The sequence below is a fragment of the Heloderma suspectum genome, chromosome 3, assembly GCF_057233095.1.
Source record: "Heloderma suspectum isolate Gila_16-S chromosome 3, 16-S_ref, whole genome shotgun sequence".
NCBI lineage: Eukaryota > Metazoa > Chordata > Lepidosauria > Squamata > Helodermatidae > Heloderma > Heloderma suspectum.
In genome coordinates this window covers 22,676,734-22,688,868 of record NC_139460.1, presented here as the reverse complement: position 1 = coordinate 22,688,868, position 12,135 = coordinate 22,676,734, and positions in this window count along the sequence as shown.

Genomic DNA, 12,135 nt, shown 5'->3' with positions numbered 1-12,135 from the left:
GATGGTCAATATCGAAATCAGATTGATTATGTCCTTTGCAGCCAAAGATGGAGAAGCTCCATACAGTCAGTCAAAACAAGACCTGGAGCTGACTGTGGCTCAGATCATGAGCTGCTTCTTGCAAAATTTCGGCTTAAATTGAAGCATGTAGGGAAAACCACTAAACCGTTCAGGTATGACCTAAATCATATCCCTGATGAATATACAGTGGAGGTGAGGAATAGGTTTCAGGGATTAGACCTGATAGACAGAGTGCCTGAGGAACTATGGACGGAGGTCCGTAACATTGTTCAGGAGGCAGCAACTCAATCCATCCCAAAGAAAAAGAAATGCAAGAAAGCAAAGTGGCTGTCTGATGAGGCTTTACAAGTAGCTCACGAAAGAAGGGAAGCGAAAAGCAAGGGAGAAAGGGGAAGATATACCCAACTGAATGCAGAGTTCCAGAGAATAGCAAGGAGAGACAAGAAGGCCTTCTTAAATGAACAATGCAAAGAAATCGAGGAAAACAACAGAATGGGAAAGACTAGAGATCTCTTCAAGAAAATTGGAGATCTCAAGGGAACGTTTTGTGCAAAGACGGGCATGATCAAGGACAAAGAAGGCAGGGACCTAACAGAAGCAGATGAGATTAAGAAGAGGTGGCAAGAATACACAGAAGAACTATACAGGAAAGATCTGAATGTCCTTGATAGCCATGATAGTGCGGTCACTGAACTTGAGCCGGACATCCTCGAGAGTGAAGTCAAGTGGGCCTTAGGAAGCATTAGTAACAACAAAGCTAGCGGAGATGACAGTATTCCAGCCGAGCTATTTAAAATCCTAAAAGATGATGCTGTTAAAGTGCTGCATTCAATATGCCAACAAATCTGGAACACTCAACAGTGGCCACAAGACTGGAAAAGGTCAGTTTACATTCCAATTCCAAAGAAGGGCAACGCCAAAGAGTGTTCAAACTACCGCACAATTGCGCTCATTTCACATGCCAGCAAGGTGATGCTCAAAATCCTACAAGCTAGGCTTCAGCAGCATGTGAACCGAGAACTACCGGAAGTACAAGCTGGGTTTAGAAGAGGCAGAGGAACTAGAGATCAAATCGCCAACATTCGCTGCATCATGGAGAAAGCAAGAGAATTCCAGAAAAACGTCTATTTCTGCTTCATTGACTACGCTAAAGCCTTTGATTGTGTGGATCACAACAAACTGTGGCAAATTCTTCAAGTGATGGGAGTACCAGACCACCTTACCTGTCTCCTGAGAAACCTGTACGAGGGTCAAGAAGCAACAGTAAGAACCAGACATGGAACAACCGATTGGTTCAAAATTGGGAAAGGAGTACGACAAGGCTGCATATTGTCACCCTACTTATTTAACTTATATGCAGAGTACATCATGAGAAATGCCGGGTTGGATGAATCAGAGGTCGGAATTAAGATTGCTGGGAGAATTATCAACAACCTCCGATATGCAGACGATACCACCCTAATGTCAGAAAGCGAAGAGGATCTCAAGAGCCTCTTGTTGAGGGTGAAAGAGGAGAGTGCAAAAGCTGGTTTGAAACTCAACATTAAAAAAACTAAGATCATGGCATCTGGCCCCATCACTTCCTGGCATATAGAAGGGGAAGAAATGGAAGCAGTGACAGATTTTACTTTCTTGGGCTCCAAGATCACCGCAGACGGTGACTGTAGCCATGAAATTAAAAGACGCTTGCTCCTTGGGAGGAAAGCTATGGCCAACCTAGACAGCATAGTAAGAAGCAGAGACATCACCTTGCTGACAAAGGTCCGTCTAATCAAAGCTATGGTTTTCCCAGTAGTAATGTATGGCTGTGAGAGCTGGACTATAAGGAAGGCTGAGCGCCGAAGAATTGATGCTTTCGAACTGTGGTGCTGGAGAAGACTCTTACGAGTCCCCTGGACTGCAAGGAGGTCAAATCAGTCCATCCTAAAGGAAGTCAACCCTGAGTGCTCACTGGAAGGACAGATACTGAAGCTGAAGCTCCAATATTTTGGCCACCTAATGCGAAGAGAAAACTCCCTGGAAAAGACCCTGATGCTGGGAAAGACTGAAGGCAAAAGGAGAAGGGGACGGCAGAGGATGAGGTGGCTAGATAGCATCACGGATGCAATGAATATGAACTTGAGCACGCTCCGGGAGAGAGCGCAGTACAGGAAGGCCTGGCGTGCTATGGTCCATGGGGTCACGAAGAGTCGGACACGACTGAACGACTGAACAACAACAACAACCTGGTATTGGTGTGGCATTAGGAGCAGCAGCTCCTGCTCTTCCTCCACCTTGAACAGCCCAGCTGGCAAAGCACCACAGCATCTGGCTGGCTGGGTGCAGGCACCACGCATGATTTTTAAATACATAAAGAAACAAATAAATAAAGTCTCTTGATACAATCATACGTACCATCAGATGATCTCCACAGTCACTTCCAATGCTATGGTTCTATGAAGGACACAAATGCAATTAAACCTTTCAGTTTTTTGTGTGTTTTTTTAAATGTGTTCATGAATTTTAAGATTGTTGCACAGCTGCTGGCTTTTACTTTCACTTTTTACTGTAGTTTTATTCTGTTTTCAACTTTGTAATGTTTTAATATCATGTTTTATTGCACCATTGTATTTTATTATCTTAAGTTTTGTTTTGTGAATTATGCAGAGATCTTCAGCTATTTGGCAGTATAGAAATATAATAAATTAATGAACTTCAGGAAATGTCATAGTGGCTGCACTCTATCAGCATTCGGACATAAAAAAAAAAGAACAACAAAGAATTTGTAATGCAGCTCCACAATCCAGGGAGAAATTTGGGTGGGGAGGATTTTGGAGACATCCCACAGATATATAGCAGCAATTGGACAATCCCATGTCCATGGATTCTAATTCAACTAATGTTGAAAAGGAATCTGAGAGATTGTTGCCTGTTGGATTCCACCCCTGGACATTTTAAACCATTACCTCTAACAATCGCTACTTAGAGGTCGCAACAGAACCCATCATAAGAAGAAAAGTGTGCCAAAACAATAGCATAAACACTGAGCACAAAGCAGAGAGAAAGTGGAAATCAAGGCTATTACTTGTTTACTGGAAAATCCGCTGGTGATTACAAGTGTAAGGCAATCTTGCTACTGTACAAATAACCCCCACTTTTCCAGCCTTTCATTAGCAAGAGCAAGTATGACCAGAATTAAATTGAGCCACATATACTACACTTGGGTGAAATTGTTCTCTGATGGTTTCTCTGTTGTTTTGGCCTGGAGACTGATGGTAGCTTTTTTTCGAGAAACTTGAACATGGTATGATAGAGACACTGTTTTCATGCTGTCATCTCCAGTCATCACTGGTCAAACAGATTTTGTGGAGATTTGAAGCACTATAAAAACCTGCTTCACCAAAGACAGAAGTGGAATGAGTGTGTGCATCAAGGCAATGATGCGGTCTCGGACAGGCTTCAGCTCACCAGTTGAGCACATGTTGTGCATGCAAAAGCTTCCATATTCAATCCCTGGCATCTCTGGGTAGGGCTGGGGAAAAAATTCTGTCTGAAACCCTGTAGAGCTGCTGCTAGTTAGTGTTGAACAATGAATGGCAGGAGGTGGATTTATTGGTAGATCTCTGGCAGATTTGCAGTAGAGCAGCAATGGTTTCTGACTCCCAGTTTTCTTACTAATAGCAACAACTAAAAAGCCTACCCCAGTGTAGAGTATTAGATGGACCAAATGGTTCTGACTCCTGCTTGGCAGCAGCTTGCCAAGCAGCGTCTGAAGGGCCAAGTAGAGGGGAGTCCGCCAGACTCCAGCCCCCTCTTGGACTCCTGCAACATCCCTAGGTTATCTGAGTCCTCCACTGGGAAGCTGACAGCGAGAGAGGAAGAAGATCAGGAGGAGAGGCAACTTAGCCCTTTCCCCTCTAGCTGTTTACTCAAAATCACATACTTGGCTACTTTTCATGTCTAGAGATGGGCGGATCACTTACCCTGTTCCGGGTGGGGGGGGTCCACGGGGGGGGAGGCGATCTGTCCCTCCCCCAGGAATCCATCCAGGCCAGCTCCACTCTGTGTTAATCCTGCGGAGCCAGCCGCCGGCTCCACAGCACTGGCAATATGGCCGGCCGCCATTGCCATGCCATATCTCTGTGCTAAATCCGGATGCAAATGGTGTCCACTATGCCATTTGCATCCCTGTTTTCACGCCATAGGCTATGCAAACATCTATGTAAATATAATTTGTGTAGCCTATCATGTGAAAACAGGGATGCAAACAGGCTGGCTCCACAGGATCTGGATCACCACGTAGAGGAGCCAACCTGGACAGATTCTGGAGGGGCGCGGAGGTCAGTGCTCCATTCCGCCACGGCCCTCAATGGGGCTGGATTCTTGGAATCTGGCCTCATTAGGGTTCGTGGCGGAATTCTCTTACATCCCTATTCATGACTAGGGATGTACGAAAGTCACTTACCTGGTCCCGCAGCTTGCTTCGCTGTGGGAGGGAGGCGCTTCGGTTCTCCCCCTGAGGTTCAGGCCGGGGGGAGAAGCGTCCCACCTCGCCTGGCCAAAATTCAGGCTGGGGAGAAGCGCCCCATCTCCCCGGCCACAAAATAAAAAAGTGAATGTTAAAAAAAAAAACAACACAGCCGTGATAGGCTACGTAATGATTTACGTAGCCTATCACAGATAGATTTCCAAAGTCAGCCGTGATAGGCTACGTAAATCGTTACGTAGCCTATCATGGGTGACTTTGGGGGAAAAAAGCGCGTACGCAAATGGCGGCGCCCATGGGCGCCGCCATTTGCATTCCTTATTTGGGCCCGGGTAGTCTACGTAAAGATTTACATAGACTACAGCGAAAATAAGGGCAACGCTATTTGCATTGCCCTTATTTTCGCCGTAGTCTACGTAAATCTTTACGTAGACTACCCGGGCCCAGATAAGGAACACAAATGGCGGCGCCCATGGGCGCCGCCATTTGCGTACGCACTTTCCTTTTTTTTTTCAAAGTCACCCGTGATAGGCTACGTAACGATTTACGTAGCCTATCACGGTTGACTTTGGAAATCTAGCCATGATAGGCTAGGTAAATCGTTACGTAGCCTATCACGGGTGTGTGTTGTTGTTTTTTTAACATTCACTTTGTTATGGCGGCAGCAGCAGCCGGTCGGAAGACTGGCCCCCGCCCCCGCCCCCGCCCCCACCCCCGCCAAAACACCGCTGGGACCCGCCACCGAGAGGGACATTCGAGGGAGGTAAGTCCCATCCCGGGGGGGCGGGGGGGGCGCAGAATTTCACCACCAATTTTGGGGGGCCGAATGCGTTGGCATTCGGCCTCCCCGAGATTTGTGGAGAAATTCTCCGCCATCCCTATTCATGATATAGGGGGAAATAGATGATCATTTCTCCATCAAGGAGAAAAGGACCTGGTGGAAGGGAAGTAGATTTGGAACAGACAATTAGCACACCGCTCTTCCACTCACAATCATAGCCTCCCAAAACTTAAAAATAATTCTAAACCTGTGGGGTTGGGGGCAGGGGACCTGTGAAACTGCATGTCTCATTTGGTCCTTATTTTGTGTCCTTTTCATAATTGGTGAAAAGTGCCTCCTCTTCTTCAGACTTCATGGAGCATGCTCCAGCTGATCCAGATGCTGACTGGACAAATGCTATTCCAGTGTAAGATTGTAAAATTATCTTTGGTATAGATTCAAGTTGAACATGAACAAAATTATCTTTGGTATAGATTCAAGTTGAAGTTTCCCCTTAAAAAAATAGCATGGAGATGACGGAGCGCATATGGCAGATTGAAGTGCATTTCACAAGCCTTGTCTCTGATGTTTTCAGAGTATTTGGGATATTTCAGGATTTTTTTTAGTACCAAACTGCATAAATTTTAACTATGCCTTTCAGCCATTTAGATACTTTTCTCATTACTGGAGACGAGTTAAATTCATTGTCAGGGGGGTAGCTATATAGGTTCAGTTATCTCTTTTACCCAGAATATTAGTTTGTGACTTTGCCATTTATAGTCAATAATGCAGCTGTGCTAAGCACTTGCCAATTGTTCAGTGTAATTTTTTTTTCAGAGTAATGTATGTGCTAAGGGCTCTGAGGATTGAACCATCCAAAATCCCATGAAATAAAGCACACATGCCAATTTTAAAAGACCCACTTGTTTTATTTACTCTTTTTATATTCAGTTTTTCTGTCCTGCCTTCCTAGGCAAAATGCCCACTCAAGGCGGCTTACAATATCTGAGACAAAAGCAACAAAACTATCAATATAAGCCAGCAGCGATAAACACAAAAGAACCACAATGGCAGAGACAGAAGAACCAAAAAAACAAAGGTTAGAAGAACATTGATTCAAGTCACAATCCTATGCATGTTGAGACAGGGAAAAAAATAAAACTTCCTACAGCTCTCAACATTCTCCAGCCAGCCATGGCTGGGAGCTGTAGGACTTTTTTTCTGCCTAAGCATGCATCAAATTGCACCACTAAAAAATTCAAGCCCAAATAATACAGAAACAATAAATGGCAGACCACCAGCTCCAGATTTTTGGTGAGCATTTGAGAGTGCCTAAGTATGAGAGAGCCATTTTTGTCCTGCCCAAAAAATAAGTACTTGGAGGGAAGGAGAATTCTTTCTGGTTCCCAACACCTTCCCATCCCAAGACCACCATCATCACCACCACCACCCCTCACCTAGGTGAGCTCCTTGAGATGGAGGCTAGCTCAGTGGAAGAACATGAGCTTTGCATGCAGAAGGTCTCAGGTGCAGTCCCTGGCACCTCTATTTTTAAAAGAATCAGGTGATGGAAACGATCTGTGCTTGTGACCTTAGAGAGCTGATAGACAATACTGGCCCTAGATGGACAAAGAATTGGACCCGGTATAAAGCAACATCCTAAATTCCTCCTCCTAGTTGATCGCACAGTGGTGCACCTTACAGAATGCTTCCATCTGCACTGGGTAGCAGATGGGGTGCTTGTTGAGGTCCAGGGCCACCACTTTGAGCTCCCTGCAGTACAGCATGCAGTAGAAGAAGACCACTTATTCAGGAATGGAGCAAGCTCAATGAAATGAACAGCTGTGAGCTATTTGTCAATGGCCCTCCCATGAGTGATTAAACTGTTTGCGTTATTGCCCACTGAATCATTTGGATTGGCACAAGGGCAGTGTCAGGAACGCCTTGGCGGCCTCTCTCAGTAGATTCCAATAGCCAGCTCAAGACACAGATGAAAGGGAATTCTTTTCAAAGCTTTAATCCCATTACAACTTAATAACTCTTTCAGATGCTAATCACCAGCGGCTAAAGCAAGGAACAGCAGCGTGGCCTAAGCTTCAAGCAAGCAGTTGATCCCCGTTTGAAAGAGAGTCACTTGAAGACCCAGAACTTATGGGCAAGGGAGAGATCCTCCCTCTTTCCCTTGGGTCCATGGGATGTGGCTGTTGCTTGCATGCCAAACGGGCACTACGCCTCCTTTCCGCACCCTCCATCGCTCGTCGCTCTTTGAGTCTGCGTCGAGCATCTAAGAAGCCCCCCTCCTGCACTCCCTCACTACCAGGGTCACTAAGTATCTCTGGAATGCTGGCAGGAGGAATCTCTGCCAGGTGCTGAGACTGTGAGGGATGAGCTGGCTCCACTCCCACAGATGGCTGTTCTTCCTCAGAATCAGAACTGCTCTGGGGCTCTCTGGGCTCAGTTTCCACCCTGACAGGCAGTGGCATTTTAAAAGGGGGAAGATGGCAACCTCTCACCTGGCTCTGCTTGCTCTCATCTTTGTCCTGTCCAGGGTCAGGGCAACACAGCAGCATCAAGAACATTAGCAGTTGTATCCCCAAACTCAGGTGGCATTCTTCTAAGGTATGGAAGGGGAAGCTCCACCCATTAGGCCTAATGTGGCCCACGGATGTTCCCCATCCAGCCTTCAGAGCCTTCATAGATTCCTCAAAGGGGTGGAACCTGGCTTCCAAGCCCCCCTCCCTGGAGGAATCCCTGCTCTTGTCTCTGATCAGAGATAGAAGCAGGACATGCAGGTAGGTGGGAGACTCAGACATTGCAGGGAAGAACTGCTCCTCCCAGCACCAGCCAAGTCTGTTCATGCACTGCACACTGCCCAATGAGGAAGGCAGAGCACAGGTGAAGTGTCCACAGTTGAGCCAGCAGCTGGAGCACTCCACCAGCTGCCAAACCAGTCGGGGCAGCTTCACTGCACACTGGCCTCCCCCAATGGGTCCCAAGCAATGAGCCACCACATCATTAGGCTGGGTGAGAGGTCTTCCAGTCCCCACCCCAATTTAGTTTCCCACCCCTTTTCTAAGGGAACCTGGTTCACATGAGCACATCACTGCATGCACACAAGGCTGAACACAATGGTAGTGATGTATAGCAGCATTATTTGGGGGGGGGGAGATCTGGACAGGTTGGCCCTCTGCCAGGGCCCAGCCATGCTGAACACTGATGCCAGGTATGTACTCTCTCACTGATTACCAACACATGGAGAAACACCCAATGTACGTGTGGAGTTCTGCCATAATCGAGACTGAGAGCCAATGCGCATACAGAGAGATTAAAGTAGGAGCCTTAGACTGCATGCTTGAGCTCCTGAGCCTGCATGTGGGTATTGGTCATGCAGTTGTAGACGACAATGGTGAACATGCCTGCATGTATGGAAATGGAGATGACAGCCATAGACCACAATCTTGAGCTCCAGGCACGCATAGAGTTCCTCAGTGCCATCCTTGGAATGGCAAAGCCTGGATGCAAAGAGTAGGGATAGACAGATCAGCCTATTTCTAGTCCGTGTCAGTTTTGCATGTGTGGTTAAAAAAGAAGGAGAAGTCCATCCCATCCTATTTCTGCATTAATTTGCAATTTTCCTTTGAACCATGCCAAAATTCACATTATTTTTGAACATTTTTTTTCACAAAATATGCATTTCTGTATGCATTTTACACTAAAATGCTCCATTTTGCCCTAAAATATGGGGGGTATGCATTTTGACCTAAAATATCCCCTTTGGTACATTTATCTGAGCTGAGAACTGTATCTCGACATTCAGAAAAGTGTGAAAACTGAAGAACTGCTGCATTCTGATCTGTACATTAGTCCAGGAAGTGTGAATGGGGTTGGTTCACTTGAAAATGTGGACTGAAAAAACATGGACTGAAAAAACATGAACTGAAACGTAGACTGAAAAAACATGGACTGAAAAAACATGAACTGAAATGTAGACTGATAAAACATGGACTGAAAAAACATGAACTGAAACGTAGACTGAAAAAACATGGACTGAAAAAAATATGGACTGAAACATGGACTGACTGTGGACTGAAAAATATCCTTAAACATCCCTCACAGAAAAAAGAAGGGACTGTGGCTCAGTGGTAGAGCACCTGCATTGCATGCAGGAAGTCCCAGGTTCTTGGCTGCTCCAGGTTAGGCTGTAAAAATTTCTGCCTGAAACACAGGAGAGGCACTGACAGTCAGTGTTGACAGTAGGGATGTCAGAGAAATTCAAAATGGGATCAAATTAGTTCAGATTCCTATGGATCCAACCGACAGATTCCACAGCAGACTGGCTTTTCCCAAGTCATGGTCTTGCAGATTGTTTTGTGTGTTTTTAATTTTATGCAAATTTAATCATAGAACAACAGGTAAAAAAAAATTAAAAATTTCCAAAAATGCACATTTCCCCCATAGGCTAAAGCATGAAAATGCACAATTTGGGGGATTTGTGCATTTTTTGCAAGAGGGAATTTCCACAAGTTCAGGAAATAAGGAAAATCCAGTTCCGCCAGTTAGTGGACAACAGAATGAAAGGCACCTGACAATCTATGAAACACAGACAGAATGGGTTTCCCAAAATCCATACATTCCTAGCTGTCAGTATTGAGCTGGATGGACCCATTGACTGATTCAGTATAAGGCAGCCTAAGAGGGAATATTTGTTGCAAAGTTGGTGAGAAAAGACTACCCTGAATATCTGAAGCTTTTAATGGTCCAATTCCCAAATAATGCCATAGGTATATAATGGCTATCACAGCCGATGACTCCAGGGTCCTCCACAGTTAGGTGTCAATTCTTTACTACCTTGCACTAATGATCCCAATTCCGGTAGCTGGGCTGTGTCTCATATCTCCGATAAAACAGGCAAGCCTGACATCTCTTCCAGTTATACGAGCACTATTTCACTTGTTAACATTTATTTATTTATATATTTATTCATTCATTCATTCATTTATGGCTAGTCTTCTCGGTTACTCAGGCATGCTGTATGCAAAGGTGTTTGGTCTCCATTTCATTATTGGTTCCCATTTCAGTATTGTATTTTAAATGCTATTTTTAGTAGCAGGAATTAAAAGGTCAGGAGAAAAATATCGCAGGTTGCAACAAATATATTGTCACGCCTCTTCATACTGAAAGTGCTGGAAGGGCCGCCAAAGGTCAGCTTGCCTCTGGAGTGTTTTGTTATGAGCTGCATCTCAGAAATAGCTTGTGGACACTGCGTAGGAGTTGGTGTGATGTTGCTTTCAAAGATAACAACAGCAATGGATCTGTTGCCTAGGAGGCCTTGTTTTCTTGACTAGCATTCCCCACACACCTTTTGTCAAGCTCACGAATAATGCTATATGAAAGGGAATTTAATTAATTCCCAAATTCGGAATTCTCAACTCCCCAAAGAGCAAGTTAAAGATGGGGGGGGGAGAAAACCCTGAGAAATTTCACTTATTCTTTTGCTCTCCTTGAAATCTCTCAGATACTTCTCCAGAGGAAGAACTCCGAAATCTACGCCATTTCGTTTCATTACCTCTGCCTTTATGGATCCTATGGGGCTTAGTCAGAATAAAAACTTGCAAGAAATTAACATGAAAAAAAGAAAAATTATTTGGAAAAAACACCATTGTGACCATACCAGGAAGAAAGAGGCAAGACTCCTAGAGTAATAAAGGAAATAAAGGCAGAAGAGCTCTCAGAACCCCTGTCTATTATCTTTGAAAAATCATGGAGGACAGGTGAAGTGCCAGATGACTGGGGGATGGCTAATGTAATGTCCCTTACTTCAAAAAGGGTAAAAAGGAGGAACCTGGGAACTGCAGACCAGTCAGTTTGACATCAATCCCACCCTGGGAGAACTCTCAAGCAGATTATAAAGTGATCAGTACGTAAGCACTTTGAAAACAATGCTGTTGTTATTCAAAGCCAACATGGATTTGTCAAGAACAAATCCTGCCAGATGACCTCATTTTTTGATCAGGTAACCTCCCTTGTGGACTGTGGGAATGCTGTGGACATAATATACCTTGACTTCAGCAAAGCTTTCAACAAAGTTGAAAGCTTTCAAATGCTATTTTGGGCTGCATTCATAGAAGCATCACTTCCAAATCCCGGGAAGTACTAGTTCCCCTCTACTCAGCACTGGTTAGGCCTCATCTGGAGTACTGTGTCCAGTTCTGGGCACCACACTTTAAGAAGGATGCAGACAAACTGGAGAGGGTTCAAAGGAGGGCAACAAAGATGATCAGGGGACTGGAAACAAAGCCCTATGAAGACAGACTGAAAGAACTGGGCATGTTTAGCCTTGAGAAGAGAAGACTGAGGGGAGATATGATAGCACTCTTCAAGGACTTGAAAGGTTGTCACAGAGAAGAAGGCCAGGATCTCTTCTTGATCATCCCAGAGTGCAGGACATGGAATAATGGGCTCAAGTTACAGGAAGCCAGATTCCGGCTGAACATCAGGAAAAACTTCCTGAGTGTCAGAGCAATACGACAATGGAACCAATTACCTGGGGAGGTGGTGGGCTCCCCCACACTGGAGGCCTTCAAGATGAGGTTGGACAGCCATCTGTCAGGGATGCTCTGACTTGGATTCCTGCATTGAGCAGGGGGTTGGACTCGATGGCCTTGTAGGCCCCTTCCAACCCTACTATTCTATGATTCTAAGTGCCCCATGATATTCTGATGAGCAAACTAGCTCAAAGTGGGCTAGATGAAACAACGATCCGGTGGATCCACAGTTGGCTACAGAATTGGATTCAAAGACTGCTTATCAATGGGAACTTCTCAAGCTGGGGAGAGGTAACGAGTGGGGTACCGCAGGGCTCAGTCCTGGGCCCAGTGCTCTTCAACAT